Below are 22,283 nucleotides of genomic sequence, written 5' to 3' on the forward strand. Positions count from 1 at the left end.
AAGTTAAGGTAATTCTCGGTCCCTAAAATAACTGAAACAGAAAATCAAACATGCTCTAAATCTTCAAAAATGCATTCATTTTCTACAGCTTAACCAGGGCCAGGATCATGGGGCAGCAATCTCAGGAGAAACCCCCAGACTTCCCTCTCCCTAGATACTTCCTGCGGCTCCTCCAGGGAGATCCCGAGGCATTCCCAGGCCAGCCGAGAAACAGTCCCTCCAGCATGTACTGGGTCTTCCCCGAGGCCTCCTCCTGATGGGACATGCCTGGCTAGGCATCCGGAAAAAAAGCCACCTCAGCTGGCTTCTCTCACTGTGGAGAAACTCAACTCCGAGCTCCTCCTGGGTGACAGAGCTCCTCACCTTATCTATAAGGGTGCAACCCAGTGAAGTAAACTAATTTTGGCTGCTTGTATCCGAGATCTTGTCCATGACCAAAGCTTATGACCATGGGTAAGTGTAGGACTGTAGATTGACCGGTAAATCAAGAGCTCTGCCTTTCGGCTCAGCTTCTTCTTTACCATAATGCACCAGTATATCAACGGCATCACTGCTGCCACTGCACCAATTTGCCTGTCAATCTCACCTTCCATCCTTCCCTCCTCTAAACAAAACCCCAAGATACTTGAACTTGACACACAAATACGGCAAAGATAAATCTCCATCAATTAAAATTAATTAATGATAATGTTGTTTCTATCATCTGTGATACAAACAAATCTGTTAAAATATTAGGAAGATAATTTTTTTGTGACCTTTTAAAGGTACGAAGATGTCTTTTTTGACGAAAGATCAAGGTAAATTTGATTTCTGATGGCATGACCTCTTTAAACTTTAGCAGCTTTAGAACAAAAGCTCATTTAAGAGCAGTGCGATGGAAGTGACTCACTGAGCATTCAGCACCTGGACTGTGTGGGTGTGTGTGTGTATATATATGCAGGCGGTCCATATGAATGAATCTGCTTTATTTGGGCTCTGCGTGTGTGTGTGTGTGTGTGTGTGTGTGTGTGTCACATTCATGCTTGCTCAGCAGAACATCTAAATGCCCCCTAGACAGGAATGGTGTCATGAAGGCCTGTCGGAGTACAGACGGATGATTTCACTGCTCTGCTGAGCGTTTATCTCTTCTGCATATCCTGCTCTGCGGAGCTGTTTAGACAGTCTTTCAGGTGAATTACTGAAGGAGAGAAGCCCGGCTGCTCTTCAGAAACATTACGGCTTCATCTTGATGTAGATTTACAGCACAGCTTTAACGGTTTACGATGAACGTGCACTTTTTTCCTCCCTGGTTTGGTTCCTTCTTTTAAAGACCCCGATGGAATGGTTTGATGGCTTGTTTTTTGGCTTGTTTTTTTCTTCTTTCTATTAAAGCAGTGAGTTTAAGCATGACTGCTCAAATAACATTAGCTAATCAGGATTACAAAAATAAAATATTCTATATGAAAAGGGTTATGAAATAATATAAAAATATAATATATAATAGATTAATCTCTATTCTACCTGACAAAAGTCTTGTTGTCAATCCGAGTTTTAAGGGCAACAAATAATAGCTTGATTTCTAGTTTATCATTTGGAAAAGTGGCAGAAGGTCGATTTTACCAATGAATCATCTGCTGAACTGCATCCCAATCATCACAAATACTGCAGAAGACCCATTGAAACCCACATAGACCCAAGGTTCTCACAAAAATCAGTCAAGTTTGATGAAGGAGAAATCATGGTTTGGGGTTACATTCAGTATGTGGAGTGTGAGAGATCTACAGAGTGGATGGCAACATCAACAGCCTGAGGTGTCAAGACATTTGTGCTGCCCATTACATTACAAACCACAGGAGAGGGCAAATTCTTCAGCAGGATAGCGCTCCTTCTCATACTTCAGCCTCCACATCAAAGATCCTGAAAGTAAAGAAGGTCAAGGTGCTCCAGGATTGGCCAGCCCAGTCACCAGACATAAACATTATTAAGCATGTCTGGGGTAAGATGAAAGAGGAGGCTTCAAAGATGAATCCAATAAATCTTGATGAACTCTGGGAGTTCTGCAAGAACGCTTTCTTTGTCATTCCAGATGACTTTATTAATTAGTTATTTAAGTCCTTGCAGAGATGTATGGATGCAGTCCACTAAGCTCATGGGTGTCAGACACAATATTGATTATTTGTTTTACTGCATCCTGACTTTGGAAGTGACAAGACTTCTGTTCCAAGCAAAGTCATACCTTTTTGTTGGATTTTCTTTCTCTGAAAGCATTTGAAAGATTCCTTGGCTGTGTTTAGTATCATTGTCTTGCTGAAATGTCCACCCTGGTTTCATCTTCATCCTCCTGCTAATGTAGATGTTGGACTGAAGCAGCTGATATTAATTTACACTGACGAAGGGCAGAGGGTTGCTGAAGAACTACTGAGAGATGTCAGCTGCTGTCTGGGCTTTCACTGCCATTCTACACCTTCCTTTCTTCATGTGTTCAATACTTTTCAATACTACTTGCTGTATATTTACCAGGAAAAATCATTCATGTTCAATACTTATAATACACATTTTATTTATATATACATTTTGTTCTTGACCTCTTGGATTGGTTATTGTTTGCCACCCGTCTTGACCCTTTTGCCTGTATTTGAATTACTTTGGATTATCTTTGTGTGCATGTCTGCTTCTGTTTTGACCCTTGCCTGCCTGACAACTCTAATAAACCTGTGTTTGGATCCAACCCCTCTCTTCACATATCTTCTTTGTAAGAAAGTTTGCAATTAGCATTTTTTTTATTTCCTGGTGTAACTTTGAATATTTCACAGCAAAATCAGCCATATTATTTGATTATACACAGACTGCTTATAAAGTAAATTACAAATGTTTTCTTTAGCTTGAAAATAAGATAAATATTCTCACTAAGAATGACTTTTTCCAGTGTCAAACAGAAATCTGTTAACTTTTAGAAGCATGCTATAAATGCTGACAAACAACCTTATGTAAAGTAGCACAAAATAATGCCAAACTGTATGTTTTTACTATGTTTGGATGACGAAATGTCATCTGGTACTGAGCAACAACAACATCATCAAAAAAAGAGGTCAGTCATACTTAGATCAGAGGAGAGAGGGTAACCAGTGGGCACTAAGCAAACAGCACTTACCCTGGCACTGCCAACCTCAAAACACGTTCAGATCTCCCAGTGCTGTTTGCTTTCCAAAATAGCTTCCACATGTTTGTAGCTTCCTCACAAGCACTCATAATTACAAATAGTACCTTTTCAAACCTTTATACAGTAACTTGCAAAATTGTTTAGAAAACTGCCTTTTAGTCTTGAAGTAATCTGTTTAATCATACAACAGCAACATGGATTGATGTGAAGTACAGATTATACTATTCCTAGTAACAGGTACACTGTGGCACTACATTATACAAGTAATAACAAATACAGTCAGACAAAAACATCAAGATTTTAGATTTGAAAATAAAATGTTAAAAGTCATGTTAATATGAGTGCAATAATGCTATTCATTTATTTAATATTCAAGCTGCCCTTACTATTAACAATGAGTATGTTTACATGGACAACAACATTAATCTGATTTTAATACGATTAAGACAATACTCTAATTAAGAGTCTACCATGTAATAGGGATGGGCCGATAAGCGATGCCATCGTCCGTCGCCGATGGCCGACAGACACCACGATGCTAAGCCGGAATCACAATCCTCAGCCCCGCCCCCTTTGCAAATCCGCTCGCGAAAAATGCACACTCAGGCCCTGTTTACACTAATAGGTCTTAGTTTTTAAATGGCATTTTAGTAGGGGTGTAACGATACACTCAGCTCACGATACAATGTGTATCACGATATAATGTTCACGATTCGATATGTATCACGGTATTTGGAATAAAAATTAAACTGACATGCAAATTTTATTTAAAAGAAATTTAATTACCAAGTAAACTTTTTTTTATGCATTTCTTTTGTTTCAACTTGTTAAATTGAACCTTCTTTAAGAAAATTAATTAAACAGGACAGAAAATAAAACAATTTAAAAACTTCTTATAAAATATTATTGAAATTATTCAGTTCAATTGAATTTAACAGCAAGAGCTTAAGGCTTTGCTTGGTCACTTGCGTTTTTTGTGTGTGCAATCTACATTTCCAGGTAATCAGCAGTTCTATAAAATAATCCTGAACTGATGTGTATCTGTCTGAGAGGTTTTTATGGATGGCTGTCTTCATGTTGGGCATGATGATTGACAGGGTGGCCGTCTTTTCATTACACAGGACAGTCTTTTCAGCAGTTTAGGCAGGTTTACTATTTCTTCGGCATCGCTGATGTCGGCGCTATCAAGTGTATCATGTTGACGTGCATTTTTGTGTACCTCTGTACTCAAAAGAGTTCATGCTCGTCGTAATCCTAACTCTAAAATGCGATATGATTATTTAAATAATGTGCACGCTTTCGGTTTCATTTCCACTGCTGTTCATACTTCCTACGCGGCTCCTGAACGATCACTCTGTTCCACAAACTGAATGTTGTTTACTACTTTATTACCTGTTAGTCACAACCTGCAGGTTCTGTTCACTGAAGCAGACGCATGCGCGCGTCTATCATAGTCCGCCCTCTGTAGAAACAGCTCACGTCATGTGTGATTTTGCGGCCGCCAATACATCATTATATGAAGACAGAATGATATTTTAGGGTGAATTGTACCTTATAAATACAGTATGTGACTCTTTCAACACCATTAGGAGGAATCCATGTCGCTGTGCAAAGTATGTAAATCACTGTGAAGACTTTAAAACTTTGGCTATGTTTGACCCAGTATGCGTGTCAAAAAGTGGACGAGTCTAAAGCAATGACTGTACAACCGAAATGTTGCCTGACGTCTGATTTAGAGAGGATGGGCCATCCTCTATTTCAACTCCACTCATCTTGGTCTGCTAACATAACTGCTGCAGCATTCTGAACTCACGTGCGACAGCAGGTGGAACGTAGCTCACGTGCAAACAGCTCAACTAATATGAGAAAACAGACGTCATATCATAATGAAATCGTCATAACGCCACTATGCATATTGTTACATTTTTGCATCGCAATAAATCGTTCAACGATAAATAGTTACACCCCAACATTTTAGAATGAAAACGATCCACATCCACACTGGCGTTTTATATTTCTGACCAGCCCTCCTTTCAAACTACCGCTGAAAACGCACATCATGTGACCACAAACACACACACATTCACACACAGGCGCGCACACACACACAAAGGCACACACACTGTCATGCGCTCGAGATAGCGGGTCCAGGAAGTCAGCAGGTCAGTAGACTGCTTCAATCTTTCACTTTCACGCTTGTACTAAGTAATTTTAGCGAACAACTCTGTTGGCTGGTTCCTGTTGGTTTTGCACCTTTTTTACCGACGCCATTATAACAACACAGATCACTCTGACTATTCACGCCTATTCACGCATCCCGCAGAAAAAGTGACTGACAGGTAGTAATTATGTATGTAACTTATCTTTATTCATTTACACTGTGATTTGTTTATAGGTAAAACAAAGACCATGCAGGTCAGGCAGTAAAAAAAGTAGGCTACAAATAATTAATTTATTATGAATTATTTCATTATTCATAATTAATTTACTGCAGCCTATGAAGACGATGCCATCGTCCAAAGCAATGTTTCATAATAAACATCGTACGATGCCAAATTGGTCGACATAGCTCAACCCTACCATGTAAACAGTGATTTTTGAATACTTTAATCCGACTAAAGTCATAATCGAACTAAACAGAAATGGAATTAAGATGTGGAGTATGCCAAATTTAGTCACATTAATCAAGTGCACTACAGACATGTAAACATTGTAATCAAATTATTACCATCATGTTGGACTTTTTGCTGAATTTAGCGACAGGATATTTCCTATACACAGCTGAAATTCCAAGAAGTAGACAGGAATGTTATGCTTTTAACAATATTAAAGTGCATATTACACCTAAAACTCATCAATCAGCGAGTTGTGTCTTAATTGGCGAGATATCTCATCAATAGCATGGAAAGAGCTTTAAAGATGCAGTATGCAAGTTTGACACCCAGTCATCTAACAAGGTATTGCATGCCTGGTTCAGAACACACGCAAGCGCAGGTTGCCAGATGACAACACCAACAAGAGTGAGCCTGACTAAAGGCTGACTTAAGTCAAGTGCTAAATAAAAGCAATGCGATTGAAGGAATATTGACCATATTAAAAGGAGTTTTGTCCTAACCAAAACCTAAAATTTATACTTTAATAACGGCTTCTATTTCTTGCAGCTGAACAACAGAAAACTGACAATGATCACCTCAGGTACACCTCATGTGCTTTATTCAGTGTTAAATGCTAATAATGTGAGTTTAAATGCCATTTTACATGACATGTATTACCATACTACTAAAAGCTGCAGTGGATAGTTCCCCTCAGATCTTGAAAACAAAATTAAGTGTTTGGAATTACACTTTAGATCTGTGATTCAGTGCAAGCCAACACATACCAGTGATTCAGGATGTACATTTAATAATGTCAAAGAGGTTTAATATGTATTAATTAGATTGTAAACCTTACCATTTCGTAAGAGTGCAGTGAGTGCACTATTCTGTGCTTCTGAATGGCTGTATCTAAATTTCTGTCGTGTTTCTTCTGGTGCAAACAGCCTAATTGCTTATTATTCGTCATGTAGCATGTTGTCAGGACACAGGATTACAATGTAACCTGCTCACCTAATGTTTACAGTTGTAATATTTATATTATTTGCTAACTAAAAACCTTCTCATGTGAAACTTTGAATCTGCGTCTCATTTCAGATCCTGTCCACCAAAGGTCGCATTTTTGTCACGAATGCATGCTGAGTGCCTTCCTGACTGAGTGAATGAAATATGTAGTTTTGCCATCAAAGCAACCCGTGGTGCTGAAATATAATTGTAAAAACTGGCATTGGGGAGTTACATGACCAAAACAAAGACAGACGTTCCGGCACGTAATGCACATTTTCAAAGCAGAATAACTGACTTCAGCATTGTTTTCCAGATAAATGTTCACTTAGCATGTTTCTTAATATCTGCAAACATATTGTGGTATTTTTATGCTTTAGAGGAGACAAAAACATACATACAGTATCTTTATAAAAAAAAAAGAAAAAAAAAAAAAAAAAAAAAAAGCTAATTTATTACTCATATCCCACTGCAAGTGTGTAGGGGTTACCATTTAACAACCAAAGCTGAAACTCCATGCTGCTAATAAAATCATATTTCCTATCCTAATCTCACTCAGAACTGCTTTAAACACACCATCTGCGTCTATCAAAGACCCGTGGAAACATGAACTCACAGAAGCATCCCGATTTCACAGGGGCAGACAGTTTGAAACGACACCAGCAGATTAAGAGGGGGAAAGATTTGTGAACAATCGCAAAAAGACGGGCTAATCCACAAAGCGGCGGGGGGCGACCGTGACCGTCTCTGCTGAGCTAGTCGTCTTTGAAGACTCAGATTTCTGCAAACCGTCAGGTTTTTTTTTTTATGCTGAAAGAAGGATGGAATGACGCTCCTCAGATGATGCGATGGAAGAGGAGACGGGGTTTGAGGTTTTTGTGGGATTAACTATAAATTATTAGTTGTATGTCGTAAAATGAAACTGAGATGATGAAAGTTGTTTTACAGGCAGAACTGGTGGAAGTTCATAAAACTAAACTCACAATAATCTAATTGCGCAACGCATGCATGACTGTTGTATGGAAGCCCCAGATAGATCAAATCTGGATCAGAATTACAGCTGAAGTCAAAATTAGTCCTTCTGTGATTTTTTTTTTTCTTTTTCAAATATTTACCAAATGATGTTTAACAGAGAAAGGAATTTTTCACAGTATTTTCTATAATATTTTTTCTTCTAGAAAAAAGCCGTATTTACTTTAGAATAGAATAAAAGCATTTTTTTAAAAACTATTTTAGTGTGAACATTATTAGCACTTTTAAAGTGTAAGATCACACCGGTGTGATCAGCCTAGCAGGTTTTTTTTAAAAACTTCAGTGTGAATATTATCAGCCCTTTTAATGTGTACAATCACACCGGTGTGATCATCCTTGCAGTTTTTATTTTTTATTTTAGTGTGAATATCATTAGCCTGTTTAATGTGTATGATCACACCGATGTGATCAGCCTTGCAGGTATTTAAAACATTTTTAGTGTGAATATTACTAGGCCTTTTAACGTGTATGCTCACACCGGTGTGATCAGCCTTGCAGTTTTTTTTTTTTTTAAGTTTTAGTGTGAATATTATTAGCCCGTTTAACGTGTATGATCACACCAGTGTGATCAGCCTTGCAGTTTTTTTAAACAATTTTAGTGTGAATTTTATAAGCTCTTTTAACGTGTACAATCAGACCTGTGTGATCAGCCTTGGCTGGTCCCTGAAGCACACGATCACACCGGTGTGATTACAACGTTATAACAAACCGGTGTTACATCAACTGTTAAAATTCCAATGTGACGGCACACACTGAGGCACAGAAAGAGGTGCATAACGTCTGTCATAAATCCCAATTTATCCGTGCTTTCTAACAAATAACATTTATTTTAGGTTAGAGACATTAAAATACAACTACAAGCATACATACCATTTAAGGTTTGTAAAACAAGTGGATGTCTCTGGATATTGTAATAATAATTATTTTTCAATAATACTGGATAATGTGCTTTATTCCTGTAAGATTCACACTGTTTATGTTCCTAGAATATTTACTTACCTTCAGAAAATCATGAACAAACATGACGCAAATTCAGCAACTGGAATCTCTTCTGCGGTTGTCGCTAGATAGGATACAGCTAGGATTGGAAGTTAACAAAAAGCATATTATTTATCAAACTATGCATCAATTGTATTTTTTAGCGTATACTCCTACCTCAACCCTAAACCCAACCCTCACTGTAATGTAAAAATATAATTTATTGTACAGTGTCACAGAAATTATGCTACATTGACGAGAGTATCCTCATCTGTATCCCATCTAGACTTTACCACGCTGCAGGAGAGGGTAAGGTCTAGATGAGATACAGCTGAATCCCATTCATTCAGTCATTCATTTTCTCGTCGGCTTAGTCCCTTTATTAATCCGGGGTCGCCACAGTGGAATGAACCGCCAACTTATCCAGCATGTTTTTACGCAGCGGATGCCCTTCTAACCGCAACCCATCTCTGGGAAAACTCCACACACACATTCACATACACACTCATACACTACGGACAATTTAGCCTACCTAATTCACCTGTACTGCATGTCTTTGGAATGTAAGGGAAACAGGAGCACCCGGAGGAAACCCAGGGAGAACATGCAAACTCCACACAGAAACGCCAACTGAGCCGAGGCTCGAACCAGCGACCCTCTTGCTGTGAGGCGACAGCACTACCTACTGAGCCACTGCTTTGCCCCTAATAGCTAATAAAATACAATTACTGGGTAATTTAATAAATAATATAAATACTTGTGTTATAATAAATACATAAATACTGCTGAAATTCTGATCGCAGCTATATCCCTTCTAGCAACATAGCTATGACTATTAACCATCATATATCAAATAATAAGATTATTATTAATTGATTTAAAAGACAAAATATATGTTCTATACATATATTTGAGAATTGGAGGATCAGAAATTTCACAACGTAATAGGAAAATTTGTCAGTATTTACAGAAAAGGGTAAAATGAAACAAAATACGATCAAAGATCATTGGGGCTTGTGGGTCATGTGATAAACTTGAAGCATCATAGGGCTGCAGGATTAATCGAAAAAAGATTGCGATCTTGATTCGACGTTCCACACAATCTTGATTTAATTTATTTATTTTCGAAAAAAAAAATCATACATAAAATATCATTAGCAAAAAATACATTTCAAAATGGTGGAAAATGGAGTGGGATGAAGCACAAGCTTATTATTTTCCCACCCCATTACCACATACATAATTCGTCTATTACTTAAACTAATTTTCATAAAATATGTGTTATCCTTTTGGCATCTTATATGTTTGAATCCGTTTGTACCTTTACATATTGTAAAATGAGATCATACCTTTCTCATTTTATCCTATTTCAATCACCTTCATCCTCATATTTCTTTATTAATATATTTTATACAACCTTTTAAACTGATTATTATGCTGACATTGTTTGAGAGTGTGGTCTAGACTCTTCTATAATTTCACACCAGACAGACAGACACACAAACACAAACTTTTTAAATTTGTCCTTGTTTTCAACCTCCAAAAACGTAGTTCTTCATTCAGATTATATCCCCCTTGTCTTTCTTCAAAAAACTTTTGCATGCATTTCGGAAGTTATTTATTCCTAGCTTTAAATATAAATTGTGTTGTTTAAAATTTAACCAAACCATTGAACTTGAGTATAACTAATTTAAAAAAAAATAAGGATTTGTATGCTCCAAATACCCCACATTTTCCATCAGTCTAATGACTTTTTTCTGCATTGTACATACAGATTGTAAATAGATTTATATGTATTCCCCCAAATTTTAACACACTAACTCATGTATGGCAACATAAGTGTGTTATATAACATATACATTGATTTATTATCTAGGATAAATCTTGCCTTATACAGTATTGCTACAGTTTTGACTAATTTTGATATCAAATTTATTTGTTTGCGGTTTCCAACTAATTTTATAATCCAATACAACACCAAGAATCTTAATTGTATATAGTCTTTCTATAACTTCATTGTCAATATGTAAATCAATACTATGACTACTTTTTTATTTCCCAAATAACATAACCTTTGTAATGATATATTGCTTTGCAATTCAGCATTTCTACGATTCAGCCAATTATTAAGGTCAGGAGAAAGACATAAAGGCAGTCACACAAGTCTTTACATTGTTTTATAAATGTTGGTCAGCAAAAGTGGACACCTCCAAATGGTGCTGAAAAAGTCACCTACTGTGTTAATAAGGTACACACACACACACACACACACAAAAAGTCATTTCTGTCTTCATGTAATGACGTATTCATGGCTGCGGATCACGCATGAGCTGACAGTGAGGACCTTAGAGAGGACGCATGTGATTGATATCCACTTTAGTGAACAGAACCTGCATAGGCTGTGAATAACCAGCCTGATCTCATGAAAAAATGCAAGTATTTTATGCTTTGTCAGTTTAGTCGCTAATTCGTAAAAATATGCACGAGTTCAGTTGTACGAAATTGTATGATTTTAAAAAAAGAGGCGTGGCACCCAACCCCACCCCTAAACCCAACCGTCATTGGGTGATGAACAAATCATACTAAATTGTACGAATTAGAGCGTACAGATTCATAGCAATTAGCTACTAAATCAAAAAGTTACGAATTGCCGTGAAATTGTTGGATTGACAGGTAATTAAGTTACACAATGACTTCCCTAATATGCCTAATTAATGTAATTAAACCTAGTTTTAGCTAATGGCAAAGTTAAAAGAAATCAGTTATTAGAAATTAGTTATTAAAACTACAGTGTTTAGAAATGTGTTCAAAAATCTCATCTCCGTTAAACAGAAACTGTATGAAAAATATATGTATAAAGGGGGCTAATAATCCAGGAGGGCTAATAATTTAGGGGGACTAATAATTCTGACTTCAACTGTTTACCTGATTAAAGAAAGCTTTTGTCTAAATACGGTCACCATCTGAAAACAAGGTCAGTAAACAGGTAGCTAATGTTGTTTTCATGATATTATAGCATATAATCAGTGGACATGGCTGGCCCTAATAAAACAATCATCAAAACCAGACATCAAAATAAAAAAAAAAAAAAAAAATGACTGAAACAAACAATGTTTTGATTCCTGCTGCTGTCTGGATTTATAAATATACAGCCAACGCACATATTTGAGGCCGCGGTAGTCTAATGATACAGCCGCAAGTGCAGAGGTGTGGGAGGAAATGAAGGAAGGAAAATTAAAGCATAAAGAATGGAGAGGTGGAAGAATAAAAGGAAAGAAGGAAGGAAGGAAGGAAGGAAGAAAGGAAGGAAGGAAGGAAAGAAGGAAGGAAGAAGGAAGAAGGGAAGGAATCTAGGACACATGGATGGATGGATGGATGGAAGAATAGAAAAACCTGTGACCAGATGGACTGATACAGTAAATGTATGGAAAGGTTTGGTTAAAGGACAGATGGATGAATGATGAAATATATTAGGGAAAGAATTAAGGAGGAAATGTTAAATAGATAAATGTTAAGACAAAGAAAGAGAAAGGTGGTTGGTTGGTTGGTTGGTTGGTTGGTAGAAGAAAAAAGAAAAGAATAGGAAAGAAAATGCATGGTTGAAAGAACTTATGGATAGATTGTAGAAGAAAAAAGAAAGTAAGAAGAAAAGACAGATGGATGGATAGTTCTACAGACAGGCAGATGGATGGATGGATGATAAATGGATGGATGGATGGATAAATGGATTTCAATTGATGGATGAATGGAAGAAATTAATGATGAGCAAGAGGATGGACGGAGAGAATTATACATTGATGAATGACGGATGAAGAAGAAAGAAAAAAGGAAAAGAAGGAAGAAACTAAATTTTTGCTTAAGAAAAAACAGAAAGCTAAACAAGTGGATGGTGATATTGACCTTATTCTCCGCCGACGAGCGGGCGCTGCCATTTGAATCTTTTTGGCTCGAGACTTCCGGTCTCATTCACTTCCATTCATTTTTTGACATTAAAAACTGCTCGTTACGCTGCTTGATGTTGCAATTTGATATTTTCTTATTATATTACTCTACTTGGTCTGTATAGTAATGCAAACATTTGTTTGTAGAGCAAGTAGTTTGACAGTTTTCTGCCGTTTATTATTCCTAGTCATTTCTCCCATAGGCGACTGAATCGGAAGTTCTAAGACAATCGCGAAAACAGGCGCACTTCCGCATTTTAGAATAAGGTCAATACAGTACATGCTTCAATCTACCAATCTAGAGGTAATGTCTTTGACAGCAATAGAGGATCATATTCGATATCCGATTGGTCAGATCACCTGTCAATCAAATTCAGACGCACGACAGGAACAAATTATTTAAGACGTGCAGACTCCTATTGTTAGAATTGGCTGGTCTTAAAGCCTTTGTGGCTCTAGCAAACAGCCATATGATTGGTCAGATCACCTGCCAATCAAACAGAAAGAAAACAGAAGTGAAATACTGTAGTGCGACATGGTGGCTCGATGTTTAGAACTGTCGCCTCACAGCAAGAAGCTCACTGGTTCAAGTCCCTGCTGGGTGAGTTGTCATTTCTGTGTGGAGTTTAAATGTTCTCCCCGTGTTGGTGCTCCGGTTTCCCCCAGTCCAAAAACATGCGTTGTAGGTGAACTGCATTAGCTGAATTGGCCATGGTGTATGATTGTGTGAATGTGAGTGTGTGGAAGTTTTCCAGTACTGGGTTGCAGCTGGAAGGACATCCACTGTGTAAAACATATGCTGGATAAATTGGTGGTTCATTCTGCTGTGGCGACTCTTGATGATTAAAGTGAGTGAGCCAAGTAAATGAATGAATGAATGAAATACTGTAGAAACAGTCCATCCAGTAAGAAGCCCAGACTCCTATTGTTAGCACTGGCTGGATTCAAAACCTTTGTGGCTCTAGCAATCAGAGCCATATGATTGGTCAGATCGCCTGTCAATCAAACTGAAAGGAAAACATTTAAACGCTGTAGAAACGATGCCCAGTAAAAGCCTTTGTGGCTCAAACAAACAGAGCCACACTCACAGCTGCACTCCAGCCTATGAAAACCTCCAGCTATTATAGGAAAACCAGAGGGATATTAGCCTCCCCGCTAATGTTTCTGAGGCGCGATCCTGTCGACTTGCGCACGGACGTCGAACAAAAGCGCTAAATTTAGCTTCATTCTTCAGACTCGCACAACAAAGCGGCCATTACTGACAAATGGAGAGCTCTAACAACGTAAATTACTATTATTTCACCCAGCGTGCAAAGTTATTTCCTTCATAATTCAATGACGTATGGCGATTAAGCAGTTTTCTTCAGGCGTTCAGCATTGATGTAGATCTGTGTGTGTCTCTCTCTCTCTCTGTGTGTGTGTGTGTGTGTGTGTGTTTGTGTGTGTATGTTTGTTCAGTCAGTGGTGATGGAGATGCTAATGAGTCAGTTAAAGTGTTGGTTACTGATGTCTTCAGTCAGAGACAGAAGAACAGCCTGTTATTAGTGGTGTGTGTGTGTGTGTGTGTGTGTGTGTGTGTGTGTGTGTGTGTGTGTGTGTGTGTGTGTGTGTGTGTGTGTGTGTGTGTGTGTGTGTGTGTGTGTGTGTTTATTCAGCCATACAATGCAAAAAACACACGAGTGGACTGTGGACGGACAAGAGCTGGATGTAACAAAGCTTCTATTTGAGCTTCTATTTATTGTGTCCATAAAACTACAGATCAAATTTGATTTAGAAAGCATATATATATATATATATATATATATATATATATATATATATATATATATATATATAAATTTTTTATTTTTTTTTGCTAGTGGTAGTGCTAGTCGATTGCTATCACTCGATTGAATGGGCATTATCAATGGTTATCAGCTGATAGATATGTGCCTACTGTAGGCTCAGAAGGCTGTTATCGTCAATCCACATTGTTAATCAGCTATATCACATACGGCTGCGGTCAGAAGTTATTTACGAGAGTTATTTATAACATATGTCAAATTTCCTATTAATTGTATTTTATTAACATCTACCCCAACCATCACAGTAATGCAAAACCAGATCTGGATCTGGAGTCTTCTCTATTAGTATAGCTGATTAACCGTGTGGATGGATGATGACAGCCTTCTGAGCCTACCAGTAAGGTGCAGAAGGCCCCTAACTGGCCCATACCTATCAGCTGATAACGCCCATTCAATCAAGTGATAACATTGGAAGCGAGTGGTGAAGGACACTACATTAATGTAGGGGGAAAAAAGCATATTAAAACATAAAAAACAAACAAGGAGTCTTCTGAAAATGAAAATTGTAATGACAATAGTTTATAAATATTTTTAAAATAAAAAACATAAAATTATTAATATAATTATTATTATTATGAATAAAATTGTGTATATAATAATAATAATAATAATAATAATATTAATAATAATAATAATAATAATAATAATAATAATAATAATAATAATAATAGTAACATTATTGTTTCATTGTTAATTATAATATTATCGAAATGTTAGTTTAAATGTATTAGTAATATTTATATTGCTTTAATGTTTATATTTCCATTTATTAATAGTAGCAAAAATAATAGCATAATCACAGTATCGTATTTTCATGTTGTTTATTTATTTACTTAGTATATAAATGTTACATCATCTAATTGCAATATTTTTATTTATTTAATTTGAATAATAATAATAATAATAATAATAATAATAATAATAATAACGTTTAAAATGATTAACAATATTGTCAGATCTTTGTGTAAAAAAAGATTGTGTATTTTTTATTATTATTTACAGTTTATAATTCCATTTAGTAAAAGTAGTAAAAATAATAGTATTCTATTTTACTATTCACTTTTATTCTGTATGGAAATGTTACTCCATTTAATCGGAATGTTATACTTTTTATTAATTTAATAGGCAAGCAACAACAACAACAATAATGAAATGTTTAAAAGTATTAGTGATATTTTATTGCATAAATGTTCATATTTTCACGAATTAATGTTAGCAAAAACAATAGTATTGTATTTTAGTATTATATATCATATTTATTTAATTAGTATTGAAATGTTACATCCCCTAATTGCAAATTTATTATGATTTTATTTAAGTAAATGTATTCAAAATAATAGCATCTCTTTGGTTTATTTACAGATTTATTTATTTATTACTATACTCGCGTATACTTACGTTTACATAAGAAAATGCTTATAATAGATTCCATTAGACAAATACTGTCTGTTTATTTATTTATTATTTGCTCATTTATTTATTTATTTATTTATTTATTTATTTATTTATTTATTTATTTATTTATTTATTTAAGTATACAAAATCCACATAAATAAAACCCCATCTAATTGGAATATTTTTTATTAATTTAATTTGCACTATAATAATAATAATAATAATAATAATAATAATAATAATAATAATAATAATGATAATAATAATAATGATAATAATAATAATAATAATAATAATAATAATAATAATAATAATAATAAACCTGTATTAGACATTTCTTTTAACTAAATTGTGAAAAAACAATAAATAAATATGTTTTAAAAATATTTTAACTTTTTTTTTTTTGAAAATACAGAAAAACAATGCCAATCTCCATATTAAACCACAGGTGAAGGCACATAAGAAACACTCTGCTTGTCAAATGTTTGTAGGTGTTGGTATAATTACAATTAACTGTAAGCCTTTAAATAGATCTGAGCTCTTCATTTGATCAGCAAGTGTATGAAAATCGGTATGCTGGCAACCATCTCTATGGTCACCAATCCTCAGACACGGTTGACACCAAACATTCACAATATCATCCAATAAGAAAGAAGAAAAATAATAATAATCATAATTCATCTCTAATGATCTCTAAAACCACAGAAACAAACAAGACATGGGTATTAAAGGAGACCTATTACCCCCCATAAAATGTCAAATAAGTCTGATGTCCCTACAGTGTCTATATGAATTTTCAGCTCAAAATATTACACGAACATTGTTTTATAACTGTTTGAAACTGACCCTTGTAGGCTTTGATCCTAATTAAGCCGTTTTGGTGACCGTCACTTTAAATTCAAATGAGATTGTGCTCTTTTCAAAAGAGGGCGGGGCTATGGATGCCTGTGTGTCAGCATAGTGGCAGATTCAAAAACAAGACTAAAGTCCTAGGCTTATGAGGGAGAGATTGTCACTAATGTGTGGGGATTTCCCCTTCTGATGATACGTACAATAGGAAAATGTCAATCAATGTGTTTCTGCAGACTGGTTATATTCACACACTGTTGTCAGACAACTGGGTTTAAGCCCCTTATGAAAGTCATTTTTGCATAATAGGTCCCCTTTAAAGCTGTAATTAACAGCCCCACACATTTCACCACAAATGACCGGCAAATGACCGGCAAATGAAAGCTGTTTCCACCCCCAAGCAAGGACATCTTTCTTGATGAGCGATTTTATGACTCCAAATTGTTCGGTTTTTGGGGTTATAAATAGAAGGTCTGAGTTTCCCAGAAGTCTCTTGGCACTCACTGGAGAAAAACAGTGTCTTGATGCACTGCTCAGATATAAAGTTACTCTGTCGAGTAGAAGAATATTTGAGGACAGTCGTGTTTGATAAATATTAAAAACACAGTGATCTGGAAACAATTGAAAAGCTTCTGTCTGCTGAGGACAAACGCTGAAGCAGATCAATCCTGACATATTCAACATCAAGTCAAATATATCTAACAAAATTTGCTGTTACTGAGATATTTTTAGCATTGAAGGTTTAAAAAAATGTTTAGCTTACACAATATTAGAAGGGGACCTATTATGCCCCTTTTTTACTTAGAGGGCTCCTATTTTACCCCTTTTTTTAAGATTTAAGACAAGTCTTTTGTGTCTCCAGAGGTTTCAGCTAAAACACCCATCAGATTATTTAATAGACCTGTCAGAATATTGGCATTTTCTACTCTGAACACAATGTAGGTGTTTTTGCTGCCTGTGCCTTTAATGCTGGTTCTCCCCACCTGTCAGAGTGTGCCTTAATCTCTCAGCACAGTCAGATAAACAGCACAGCGACAGACATGAAGGATGTCACTTTTGTGAGAAATACTACAGTAAAAATCTTTTCCAATGATTATTTGATGTATTTGTATTGGAGTTAATCCAAGCCTTTCTGCAACGATGAGTCACACACAATGTCGTTACAAAGTTCACAGACACACACAGCACACACGCTTAATTTTGTACTGTTTTGTATGGATATCCGTTATGTTACTGTACAAAATAAACCTGATTTAACGTCCACAAACCAGGATTGAAGCGTCTTCTTTTCTAATTGTTCTGACATGCGGCTGTGGTGATGAATTACAGCGATTTTACCATCTTTATCACAAACATGCACTGTTTTAAAAACGTTTTAAACTTGTGAAACTCACTCTTTATCACATTTGCTGATGATTGATGATCACATCGAGCTGAACAAATCTTTTAACCATAGTTGATTTGCAAACGTGCTGTCTTGCTGATATAATTATACACGATACTGCGAATACATGTTAATACACGGGTGTCAATCAATTCGGTGAGCAGGGAAACCGCACTCCTACATCAAGTTGCGGTCGGCCTCAAAATAGGAGGGATTTGGATCTTATTTTAACGTCAGGAAATAAAAAAAGAGACTTATTGTGTCCGATTGTTGACACTACACCTACACACAGTCCTGTCCAAACAGCGTACAAAAGATGATTTTTATCATAGGTGCCCTTTAAGATGCAAAATATGTCTGTGATATATGAGTGTGTATGTGAAGTTTCAGCTTAAAATACACCACACTTAATGTTTTCTAACTTTTTGAAACTGCCCTTTTTAGGCTTTGATCCTAATTGTGCCGGTTTGGTGACTGTCTCTTTAAATTCAAATGAGATTGTGTTCTTTTTAATAGTGGGTGGAGCTACAAGTGTCTGTGTGTCGGCATAGTGGCAAATTCAAATGATGTAAACTCTAAGGGCCCTATCATACACCTGGTGCAGTGTGGCGCAAGGCGCGGCGCAATAGTCTTTTGGTAGTTTCAGCTTGGCGCAAGAGTCGTTTTGAGGTGTTGCGCTACGCTGTTTAAATAGCAAATGCTTTAGCCCTCATTTGTTCGCCCATAGGCGTTCTGGTCTAAAAAGGGAGGCGTTCTGAGGCCTGAGTCTGTCAGGTTTTAGACCATATGGGGCACAGCATGTGTTTTAGGATATAACTCAGGTTTTTGAGCACATTTTGTTATTATTGTTCATTTATTCGTTTGCTGGAAATTAGAACTGAATTTAGAAATAGTTTTGAAACAAATATTTGCTCTTAAAAAACGAAATTATTTATTTATAGACTAATTGATGTCTGTGCGTAAAGGTTTACCTATCCAAGAGCGAAAGTGAAAGTAGTTCCATTGTCTCTCATTCTCCCGCAGTAGATGCTCTGTTTAACAGTTTTCTGTTAAAAAATGTTAACTGTTTCCTAGTGAAATGCTCATTTTTTCCACTTAGACTTACTTTACGTCCTGTAAATAGGGAATGCGCTCTTAGCGTGACGCAACTGGCTCTTAAAGGGAATGGGAGATGAGACTCTGATTGGTTTATCCCCAAAATACACCTATAACTCATTAAGAAAATAAACTCAACCCTTTTAGACCATGCGCCATCGCGCAAAGCAGGTTTTCCCGTCCTTAAATTAGCTAAAACATGCCCTGAAAGCGTTTGCGCCCTGTGTTTTGCGCTCTTCACATGGACCGTCAAAATAGAGCCCTAATAGTGGATAATGGCTGCTTCTAACTCAGGGCTGTTTATGCTAATAAAGAGATCATCACTAATGGACGGGGCTTTCCCCCTCTTACGACATGTACAAATGGATTTTATGACGTGTAATTCTTTTATATAGGGCAGCACTGTGGTGCAGTAGGTAGCACAATCACCTCACAGCAAGAAGGTCGCTGGTTCGAGCCTCGTCTGGGTCAGCTGGCATTTCTATGTGGAGATTGCATGCCAACAGAAATATTATTAGCGACTCCAGCCACCCAAGCCATAGACTTTTCTCTCTGCTACCCTCAGGCAGACGGTTCTGCAGCATCCGATCACGCACCAGCCGGCTGAAGGAAAGTTTCTTCCCTCAGACTATCAGGCTGATGAACACTTAACACCACACACAGACAGTTCCATACCCCTCATTGCACACCATCTATATGTAGCATGCACTGCACTTTAACTAATCCATACCTGAAAAAATACTGCCTACAACTATGTGGATGCCAATTCATTGAAAATATCGCTGTCAATTTCACATCTCGAGCAAGCACCTAAGCTTTTCACTCATCATAGCACACGTGCTGCTGATGATGTGACAATAAAAGTGATTTGATGTTCTCCCCATGTTCGCGTGGGTTTCCTCCAGGTGCTCCGGTTTCCCCCACAAGTCTAAAGAACACGTGGTACAGGTAAATTAGGCAAGCTCAATTGTTCATATTGTATGTGTGTGAATGGATGTGTATGGATGTTTCCCAGGGTTGGGTTGCAGCTGGAAGGGCATCCGCAGTGTAATATGCTGGATAAGTTGGTAGTTCATTCCGCTGTGGCGACCCCAGATTGATAAAGGGTAAAGCCGAACAGAAAATGGATGATTGAATGATTGAATGAATAATTTATATATTTTTAAAAAATCGAGTATAATGAGTACTTGTTTTATGGCATTTTAAGGTTATTATGATATACTATATACAGTTTTAAAAAAAATTCAATATTTTAACTAATTAATTAAAAACAAATTATTTAGCAAGTTTTGGATCTAAAAATGTGGATTTATTTATAAAGTACATTTATTTACGCTTGTGTTTAAAAAATTCAAACGGTATGTTTATGTCAGTACGCATAAAAAATTAAAACAAATTAAAAAATCTAAATACATTAATACATTAATAAACGCATACATACATGAATAAATATTTAATTTATTTTAGCTATTCTGTGGTGTAAAACCACTACAAATCCCACTTTGTAAAATGCGTCATTAGTATTCATCAATAACTAATTAGTAAAGCCACTGTAGTCATTTATTCCCCTAAAACCTGGAAAAAGTTTGCTGGTTCCCAATGGGCGTACATTAGATATGGGAACAGCTAGTCTATAATATATATGATTTTGTTTAAAAGTTGATCAAAATCCACCTCAGTGGTAATAATTAAACGTTTGAAATGTGCAGTGTGAATATAATTATGCACATAATTAACATGAAGCCTGCGGTAATTTATAATAGCAAAAATAGCAAGAAACTTAATCATAACACAAAGAGATTGTCAAAGCCAGACAAACAACAGCAAGAGAGAGTCGTGTGCGTGTGTGTGTGTGTCTGAGCATGTGTTGCTTCCTGTTTTTCAGAATGATTTGTACGGATATTAAGTCATTTGTCTCCTCGGTTTGGCAGAAACAGAGCTCTGAAAGATCCAACTGGGTAAAAGGATCTAAAGCGGACTTAATAAAGCGGGAAAATAAATACATTTTGTTTTTAAACACAAACCTTAAAAAATAAGTAAATAAATTGTTAAATAAATGGGTAAATAAACACAAAAGTAAGTGAATGAATTTATTAATTTAACCATTAATCTGTAATAAATGAATAAATGAGTGTGTAATAATAATAATAAACAATAATAAAATAAATGAATAAAAATATAAATATATATCTACTAAGTTGTATTACTATATTATAACATATATTAAACTACAAACAAGTAAATACAAATTTAAATAAATAAACAAGTAATAAATAAAGCAATTATAAACAAGTAAATATATTAAGTAAAAAAATTATAAGATAATAATTAATAATTCATTAATTAAGAGTTAACCTACATAAAATACATGCATAAAATCAGCATTATTCAATTAATAAATTTTTTATTCAAGATTTATTAAACTAATAGAAATATTATTAAGCATGTAAATATGGTCAACAAAAGATAAAAAAGTTTAAACAAGTTGTTTTAAAGAAGAAAAACAAGAAGATAAAAGTGTGAATACAACAAATATTACAAAAAGATGATTAATAAATAGGAAAATAAATATATAAAGTTAAAGCACTGATTAAATATGTAAATATATACAAAAAGTAATTCACAGAGATGGGTTGCAGCTGGAACGGCATCCGCTGCATAAAGCATGTGCTGGATAAGTTGGCGGATCATTCCGCTGTTGCGACCCCAGATTAAGGGTGCTTTCACACTAGCACTTTTGGTATGCACCCGGGCTCATTTGACGTCATAGTACGGTGCGTTTAGCTAGTGGGAACGTGTCTTCTGAACTCAGGTGCGCACCCGTCAACCGTACCCGAGTCTGCCTGAAAGAGGTGGTCTGGGGTACGGTTCATTGGAGGATTGGAGGAGACAATCGAACTTGGGTACAGTCCAGGCATTTGAACACAAAATAATAATAATAATAATTATGAACAAAAAATAGTCCATTTCTCCTTAGACTTAAAAATAAGTGAAAAAAGTTTCTGAAATTTAAACAAGTAATAATTTTAA

The 22,283-nt window shown here is 35.9% G+C and overlaps 1 protein-coding gene and 1 long non-coding RNA gene across 5 annotated transcripts in view; one reads left to right on the plus strand and one right to left on the minus strand.

Moving 5' to 3' along the window:
* Window positions 1-22,283, minus strand: part of efl1 (elongation factor like GTPase 1) — a 227,931-nt gene that overhangs the window by 107,755 nt on the left and 97,893 nt on the right. The gene's annotated exons all lie outside the window — the stretch shown is intronic.
* On the plus strand, window positions 7,543-21,211 carry LOC147835919 (uncharacterized). Its single transcript, XR_015495344.1, has 3 exons — window positions 7,543-7,970; window positions 8,188-9,137; window positions 20,359-21,211. It is a non-coding gene; the product is annotated as an uncharacterized LOC147835919 (long non-coding RNA).

Source organism: Danio rerio, chromosome 7 (genome assembly GCF_052040795.2).
Source record: "Danio rerio strain M-AB ecotype USA chromosome 7, GRCz13ab, whole genome shotgun sequence".
Taxonomy (NCBI): domain Eukaryota; kingdom Metazoa; phylum Chordata; class Actinopteri; order Cypriniformes; family Danionidae; genus Danio; species Danio rerio.